Below are 7,868 nucleotides of genomic sequence, written 5' to 3'. Positions count from 1 at the left end.
AATGTATCAGGAAAAGGCAGCCTCTTTCCTGTGTCTTTGCCCAGGTTAGCTCTGCAACATGAAGTCATTTTTCTTGTGGTTCTAGTGCAGCTCTTGCTACCACAGCAAGACAGAGCATTCTTCTTCACTAGGAAACTGATGTCATACTTGCAGCTGTTTCTCTGGAGCAGCTGGGGCTTTTGAGCCATTTACCATTTGCTGTGTCAGCCTGGGGCCTCCTTAGATGGTAAATTCCCTTAGCAGCAGGCGGCAGTGCTAAATTGGCTTCTGCTTTGGCAGCCTAGAGAGCTTGGAAGAAAAGCCGAGTTAAACTGACCTGACAGAAATAATCTTCCAAAGAATATCCTTTCAAATTTTTATCCATGTTTTAAAGTTGAATTTAATAATTTTAATTGTTTTAATAATTTAACCGATGGCTTATCTCATGATGCGATGCTGTCTTCACCCCTCAGCACCCCTTCTGTTTCAAAATGAGTTCTGGAAGTCTGTGGAAGCCTAATCTGTCAGCACTCACTAATCCCCAGGATCAGCTCTCTCTCGAAGAAACCTTGAGTGATCTTCAGGGAGATTAGGTAGGAGGAGGTTTAACTACACCAGTGCAGCCAGTACCTAGAGCAGGATGGAGGCCAGAGAAGATGGTGGCCTTGCATCCTGGAACTCCATCTCTGTTCTGTGCAGGCAATGCGAGGAGCCAGACCCCAGATACTCACCATACATGGTGGTGCGGATAGCAGAGGCAGAGATGAGGGCCTACCATCGTTTCTTGGGGAGCTGCACCAGCCTGGAATACAGAGCAAATAAAGGTAATGCCGTGTTTGCATTTTTCCCCATTCATTCTCATTGCTACTACAATCATGGCTTAACTAAGAGATTTCAGAATTAAATTTAAAGAATTATTTTACAACTATGTTTCTTGTTAAAAAGAGTTTTAAAGAAGCACCAATTAGCTATTATAATCCCGGAAGTAGTCATTTATTGAGATAGATTCACAATAAAAATAGATGATCACCTGAAAGAACCAGGTGATAAGATAGCATGTTGCAGCCGAGAAGGCTTATTTTCAAAGCACAGATGTGTGTGCAGATCTATATGCATATTGAATATCACCTACCAATGTGATAACTAGTTCATCAAGGTAAAAGAATAGCATTTTAAAATTTTTGTTCAGGTACACTTTCTATTTAAAAAGAAATGTATGGCTCTTATATAATGAAAATAAGAATACACGTGATTAAGTTGACGGGCTGAAGGAAAGTGTTGAGTCTGGAGGATTCTCGTTAGACATGTGATCTAGTAACACATTGAGTGGGAAGGGTAGCACTTCTCGTGCGTGGGCTCTGAGCAGTCCTCTCTGTCTCTCTCAAGGACATGGAAGCTAGCAAGGCAGATGCTGTTAACTGTAGCCCTTGCTTGCTTTCAGGGGTTCTGCTCTGTGGAAGGCCCACCTGCTGCTCCTGTGGAGAGCCTTCCTGTGAGCCCCTTGGAGGGCTTCCCTGCTGGGAGGCTTTTTTTTTTTCTCTGAAAATGTTTATGTTACATTTATTCTTCTTTGGTCATGAATTAAACCCAGTGCCTCTGTTGCTCTAGTTTCTTCTTTAATATTTAGTCTGTTTCCTTGAATGAAGTGAGTTATTAAAAGAAGTGTACTTCTCTAGTAAATTCCAGTTTCTGATGGAAGTCATTCCTGCAGATGCTGTATTCTGTACAAGCCTCTGTACTTGTAAAGGGCATGGGTTAGATTTTCAAAGGCAAGTGTCACAGTATATTTGCTACACAGTCAGACTTTGCTTTCATACTTAAAATACGCATGTGCTCAACTGTACACCACACAAAATATAGGTCTCAAATTCAAATATCAATCTTTGCCCTAAGTTTACTAAAATTGATTGTACTAATTTTACAGGTTGTTAATTCTACAGTTAGTTGTGAGAAGAGGATGTATTTTGAGAGAATGAGAGAAACTTCTTAGGGAGTTAAGCAGAGCTAAGACTGATATATTCCTCAGGCTGTTAACCCTAAGCTGACATTGCCTGAGGCTTCAATTTCCAGAAATATTTGTGTACATCTAGATAATGATTTTTATTGAGTGATATGAGAAACAGTCTAGTAGACAGCCCCCAGACAGCATCTCTGTTCTCAGTTCCACACCCAACAGGCAAGAACAGAGACCTGTGTAGAGACTAGGACAGTGTGTGCTCCATTCCAGGTGGAATCAACAGCATTAAGTTTTTATATTTTTAATGTTAGAAATGCAGAATATTTGCCTCATTGAATTGGAATCTGCATTTTATTTTTCATTCATTAATTAATTTACTCATTCACTTTACCCACCACCGGTGGTCACTCTCTCCTCTCCTCCCAGTCCCACCTCCACCCCCTCTCCCATTCTCCCTTCCCCTTCTCCTTAGAGAAGGGGAGCAGCCCCCCCCCAAAACACACACCAACACACCTTGGCACATCAAGTCTCATTAGGACCAGTGAGACCTATCCTATCCCACTGAGACCAGACCACGCACGGCCCAGCTAGGCAATTCTGTTGCATTTTATTTTTTTATTCAAGAAGTTTTCATACAATGTATTTTGATCATATTTCCCCTTCCCAACTATCCCCATATTCTCTCTGCCTCCCTACCCTATCCTCCCAACTTCATGTATTCTCTTTTTCAAAAACAAACAACAAAAATCAAAAATCAAAACAAACGACCAATAAAAAATCCAACAAAATTAAAATAAACAAAAATCCAACAACAACAAGTACTACTACGAGTACTAGTACTACAGAAACACATGAAGATTTCTATGAAATATAATACGGAGGGTGGTGCTGGTGGTGGTAGATATGGTACCTGGTGATCCCATGCCAAGAAAGAAAAATCACACCCCTGAGAAATCACACCATTCAACAGACCTGGTATAAGGGAGGTTTATTTAGGGAAAGTGAGGGGAGTGAGGACCTGGAGAAGGGTTAGAGGCAGACAGAGCCACAAGGGCAGAGAAGGGGGAACAGAGGAGGACAGAAGTCAGAGAGGAGGAGGAGGTGGTGGTGTGGTGGTGGAGGAGAAGGAGGAGGAGGAGGAGGAGGGGAAGGAGGAGGGGAGGGTTCAAACAGACAGGAACATGTGGGAACAGAGAGCCTGTGAACTGGTGTGGTGAGCAGTCCTTTTATATTCCGCCTGCACCTGGCCAGGCAGTTGATGCCATAAAGAGTTGCTAGGTCCCTGGGAGGAGCCTAGTGGAATCACCTGCAGGCTAGCAAAATGGATTTTGTGTTGGCCAATTACTCCTAGGCATGAGGACTGCTCTGGAGTGGGGTTGATACTCAGTGGCACTATACAGGAGAAAACTGCTTTCCCCTTTCCCAGCAGTCATCTATTGCAGATACTTGGTTCAGAGTAGGACCTGGCTTCCACCTCCCCAATTCAGTTAAACTTATTTGTTCCTCCATCTGGGTTAAACTTATTTGTTCTTTTGTGATTCGAAGTCACTGTTTCCTTAGACTCATCCACCACCTGTGGCTTTTATAATCTTTCCATCTCCTCTTCTGCACAGATCTCTGTGGGGGAGGGGTTTGACAGAGACATCACATTTAGGACTGAGTGCTCCAAAGTCTCTCACTCTCTGCACATTGCCCAGTTGTAGTTCTCTATTAATTCCTGTCTTTTGCAAGAAGAAGATTCTCTGATGGGGGCTAAGCAAGACACTGATTTATGGGTATAGCAACATGTCATTAAAAATAATTTTACTGCTTTTATAGCAGATTAATAATAGTGGAATTTCCCTTAGGCCCATGATCTACCTAATTCCGTGTTCTTAGCCACTTAAGCAGTGTCAGGTGTGGGTTCTGTCTCATGGAATGAGCCTTAAGTTCAAACAAAAGTGGCGATTCCTCCCCTAAAATTTGTGCTACAATTGCACCAGTGTATTTTGCAGGTTGGTTTTTTGTAGGTTTTAAGGTTTGTAGCTGGGTGATATTCATGACTGCTTTCTCCCCTAGCATTTAGGGCATCTTCCAGAACGTGAACTGCTAGTCAGTAGGAGTGAAGCTTCTAGTTGAGAACCAGATTGACTTTGTATTCAATGACATTAGTTGATGTTATCTTCAACAATAGGACCTTGCCATTGGGTTGTGGAGGTCAACCAATAATCTTGGCAGTAGCCTCTAATGTTTGAAGGGGGTTCTCCACAGGGCTTCTTTGGCTAATGACTTAACAAGATATAACCCATTCCTAGCACTGGAAGTTTTACTTGGTGGCATAAGATGTCTAGTTAGGCATATATGCAAAGGACTCTACACCTTACTGCAGAGATTCCTTCTCATCCATGTTCATTGCTGCTCTATTCGTAACAACCAGGAAATAGAACCATCCTAGATGGTTCACATACATTGAGGGAAGCCAAGGCAGAAACAAGGCAAGAACCTAAAAGTTGATGCAGAAGCCATGGAAGGATGCTGCTTACTAGCCTGTTCCTCATTGTTTGCTTAGCCTGCTTTCTATTAGAACCCAGGACCACCAGCCCAGGGGTGGGCCTCCCTCATCAATCAGTCATTAAGAAAATGCTCTAAAACCTTGCCTGCCTATAGCCCAATCTTATAGAAGCATTTCTTCCCAGTCGAGGTTCCCTCTTCTTAGATGATTTTAGCTTGTGTCAAGTTGACATAAAACTTGCTAGGACAGGAACCTTGGAAGGGACAAGGGGATATAAGGGGACCTCCCAAGGAAGGGGAAATAGAAAATAGTGTTATGGAGAAACAAATGGGAAACTAGAATGGGAGGATTAAATAGGATGGGGTGGGGGTGGGGGAGAAGGGATAGGAGAGCTGGGTAAAGGGTGGAATGTAGGGAGAGACCAACAACACTAAAGGCCCTTTGAAAGACCACATGAAAGCCTACACTGTAGAATCTTCATGAAATATATACACACATGAAAGAAATTTAAATGTAGTTACATATAATCTGCATTTTAATGTTCAGGTCCTGAAGAAATGGCTCAGGTTTAATTAAGACTATGTACTAATCTGGCAAAGGATGGGTATTGGGTTCCAAGCACTCACATCCACTTGGTCCAATTGCCTTAACTTCCATCCCCAACACCTCTGGCTTCTATGCACACCTGCACTTATACTCTGTCTCTGTCTCTGTCTCTGTCTCTGTCTCTGTCTCTGTCTCTGTCTCTGTCTGTCTCTCTCTCTCTCTAAGTAAATCTTAAAAGATACTCTTAAAAAGTTCTAGTGATTTGAGAAGCCATTGGAGAGAGTTTTAAAAATGCAGGCAGAGCACCCAGAATGCTAACAATAAAACAGGAATTTTTATTTTTTTAAAATTTGAGAGATTGGATGCTTTACATATTTTCTTAGTATTCTCTAGGTCCTTGATGGTTTTCATTTGGAATTATGCAGGTGATGGCTCCCCACACCCAGAAGTAGAATTATCAAAGGTTATAGAAATGGTCAGAATGCCTTTTCCAGTTTCCGGTGTCAGGGAGTTCAGCAAAGTGTGTTAGTTGTCTCTGCAGGCAAACAAGGTGACAGAGACAAGGAGATTACAGGGAGCACAACTTTTTTGGGAGGTCAGCTGATAAGGAAGGTCAGCTGGATGCTTTCTCTGCCTCTCTGAGCTAGCAGGCTTTCACCACAGCATCTGGCTTCCAAGTTTTTATTGATAAATCGAACATTTTAGATTTTGTTAAAAACAAAATTTTATACTCTGTGAGAAGCAAGCATTTAATAAGCTGATTAATTGGTCCTTTCTCTTACATAAGCACTTCCAGTAATCAGCACCTCTCCAAAGCTGGACACGTGCCTGATGCCTGCTGTGCTGCAGTCTGCAAACCATCAATAGAATTCTGACAGCTGCCTGGTCCTTCCCTGCCATCAACTAAGAGATCCACATGAAGTCTCCTCCTGGGCTGATGGACATAAAGACAGTAAATGTTCAGGGCTCATGTTCACTGTGCTCTGCCAGTGCTGAGTTCTGGGACCAGGTGCTGAGGTTCCTGTGGAGTGCTCAAAAGCCATAAGGAACTTTGTGAGAGGGTGGAAGTGTTTCGTTTTTTGATGTGTATCATGTCATGATTATGTTAATATTTAGCAATTGTACACTTAATGTTTGTGCAGTCTGCTTGTATTCAACAAAATTCTGTTAGTGTAAAAATAAAAGGTACAGAGAGCACTTTTCATTATGTAAACTAAGGAAGTTTCATGTTTCCATCCCCCCTCCCCTCTGTATGTGTGTGTATGTGTAATGTACACAGATGTATTCACCTGTGTGGGAATATGGAGAGAGTAAAGGTTGATACTCAAATGTCTGTCTTTATTAATCACATTTCCACTTTACATTTTTAAAATTATGGTGTGTATGGATGTTTGAGATATGTTTTGTATGTGTATGGTGTGGGTGTGTGATGTATGCATATAATATGTGTGTGTGTGTGTGTGTGTGTGTGTATGTGTGTGTGTGAAAGACAGAGAGAGAGAGAGAGAGAGAGAAAGAGAGAGAGAGAGAGAGAGAGAGAGAGAGAGAGAGAGGGGTGGGGTGGGGGAGACTTTGCATTTAGGAGTTGGTTCTTTCTTTGCATTGGTGGGATCTAGGAATTAAGTATACTTCTGGAGGTCTGTCTGGAGCTGTTTGTAGGAGGAGGTGCTAATACTAAGGTCTAGTTCTCTAATTGGTTCTTAGATTTGAGTGAGTTAGTCCCAGGATGCACACATAGCCAGCAGTCTCTGAAGTGGCCAGGTTGGATGACATTAAGGTTGAGGTCAGAGTCTGAAGCAGGAAATGAAATAACAGGCATATATTGTTTAGAAGAGGGGATGTCATAAAAGCAATGACCCTGGAGGAATGCTTAATTACCTCTTCAACTTCTCATATCTCCAGGGGTTAGGTAATTGGGATATATTTTCTCTGGATATTAATCATGCTTATTGGGAGCCCGGGGTTGTATTTACCACCAATGCCTGTTTCCCACCTGGGATTCCATAGGTCCAGAATATAGAAGAAGAGTGTCTTGTGTTGTAGATAGAGGGGTACTTTTTCTTTACTGATGGTGAATGGTTTGGCAAGATCAGTATGGACAGCCTCCATATCTATCTGGCTAACGAGGAAGCAAACAAAAAGGTCATGACATACCGAAGGAGGAATGGATACAGGGGTGATGCGATTTCTGGCACCCAGCTCTAGAGCAATTTTCCAACTATATTTGGAGAGACTGTTTGTTATGAATGAGAGTTTCTTGAACTTCAAGTCTCCATATGTAAGGGTTACCCTGGATAGAAACAAGATGGGGAGAGAAAAACAATCCATAGTCAGTCTAATAGGGTTGAGCATGACTGCTAGAGTGAAGCCTCATTCTTCTGGAACTGGAGACAAGGTGATTAGTCTTGGTGTCCTCTGAAGCTCAAGGGAGCAGCATCTTGTTGGGCTTGATATATGACAAGGGAAGTTATTCTGAAGTGGGAAGATAAAGAGCTTGCAGTCAGGTAAGTGAATCCATTGAGATGGTGCCTCAAGCTTAGCAGCTATGGGGGTCACAAGAATTTGCTTGAACAGACTCTGCCATTTAGGGAAAAGGGGTGAGGGATGATGGTATGGAGGGGAGAGAAGGGCCTGATCTCCAATGTTGATAGGGAGTTGACAGGAGATAGTGTGTGGCCGTGGTAGACAGTGGTCAGAAAAGTTCCATAGGAGGGAGCAGAGATGACAGAGTAAGGGAGTGAGTGGGTGATCAGGTAGGGGAAGAAAGTTTGGGCAAAAGACCAGAAGTCAGAACTGGATGTCCATACATGAGCTCAAAAGGTGAGATGGCCACCTCACACCAGTCAGAATGGCTAAGGTCAAAAATTCAGGTGACAGCAGATGCTGGCGAGGATG

At 42.7% G+C, this 7,868-nt stretch overlaps 1 long non-coding RNA gene across 1 annotated transcript; it reads left to right on the top strand.

Annotated features, from left to right (window-relative positions):
• Positions 1-221: 221 nt before the first annotated feature.
• On the top strand, positions 222-6,297 carry LOC110312104. Its single transcript, XR_003835106.1, has 3 exons — positions 222-572; positions 679-803; positions 5,761-6,297. It is a non-coding gene; the product is annotated as an uncharacterized LOC110312104 (long non-coding RNA).
• Positions 6,298-7,868: the final 1,571 nt, after the last annotated feature.

This window comes from Mus caroli, chromosome 16, assembly GCF_900094665.2.
Source record: "Mus caroli chromosome 16, CAROLI_EIJ_v1.1, whole genome shotgun sequence".
NCBI lineage: Eukaryota > Metazoa > Chordata > Mammalia > Rodentia > Muridae > Mus > Mus caroli.
Note: the sequence above shows the minus strand (reverse complement) of the source record. Positions and strands in the feature narration are given on the sequence as shown.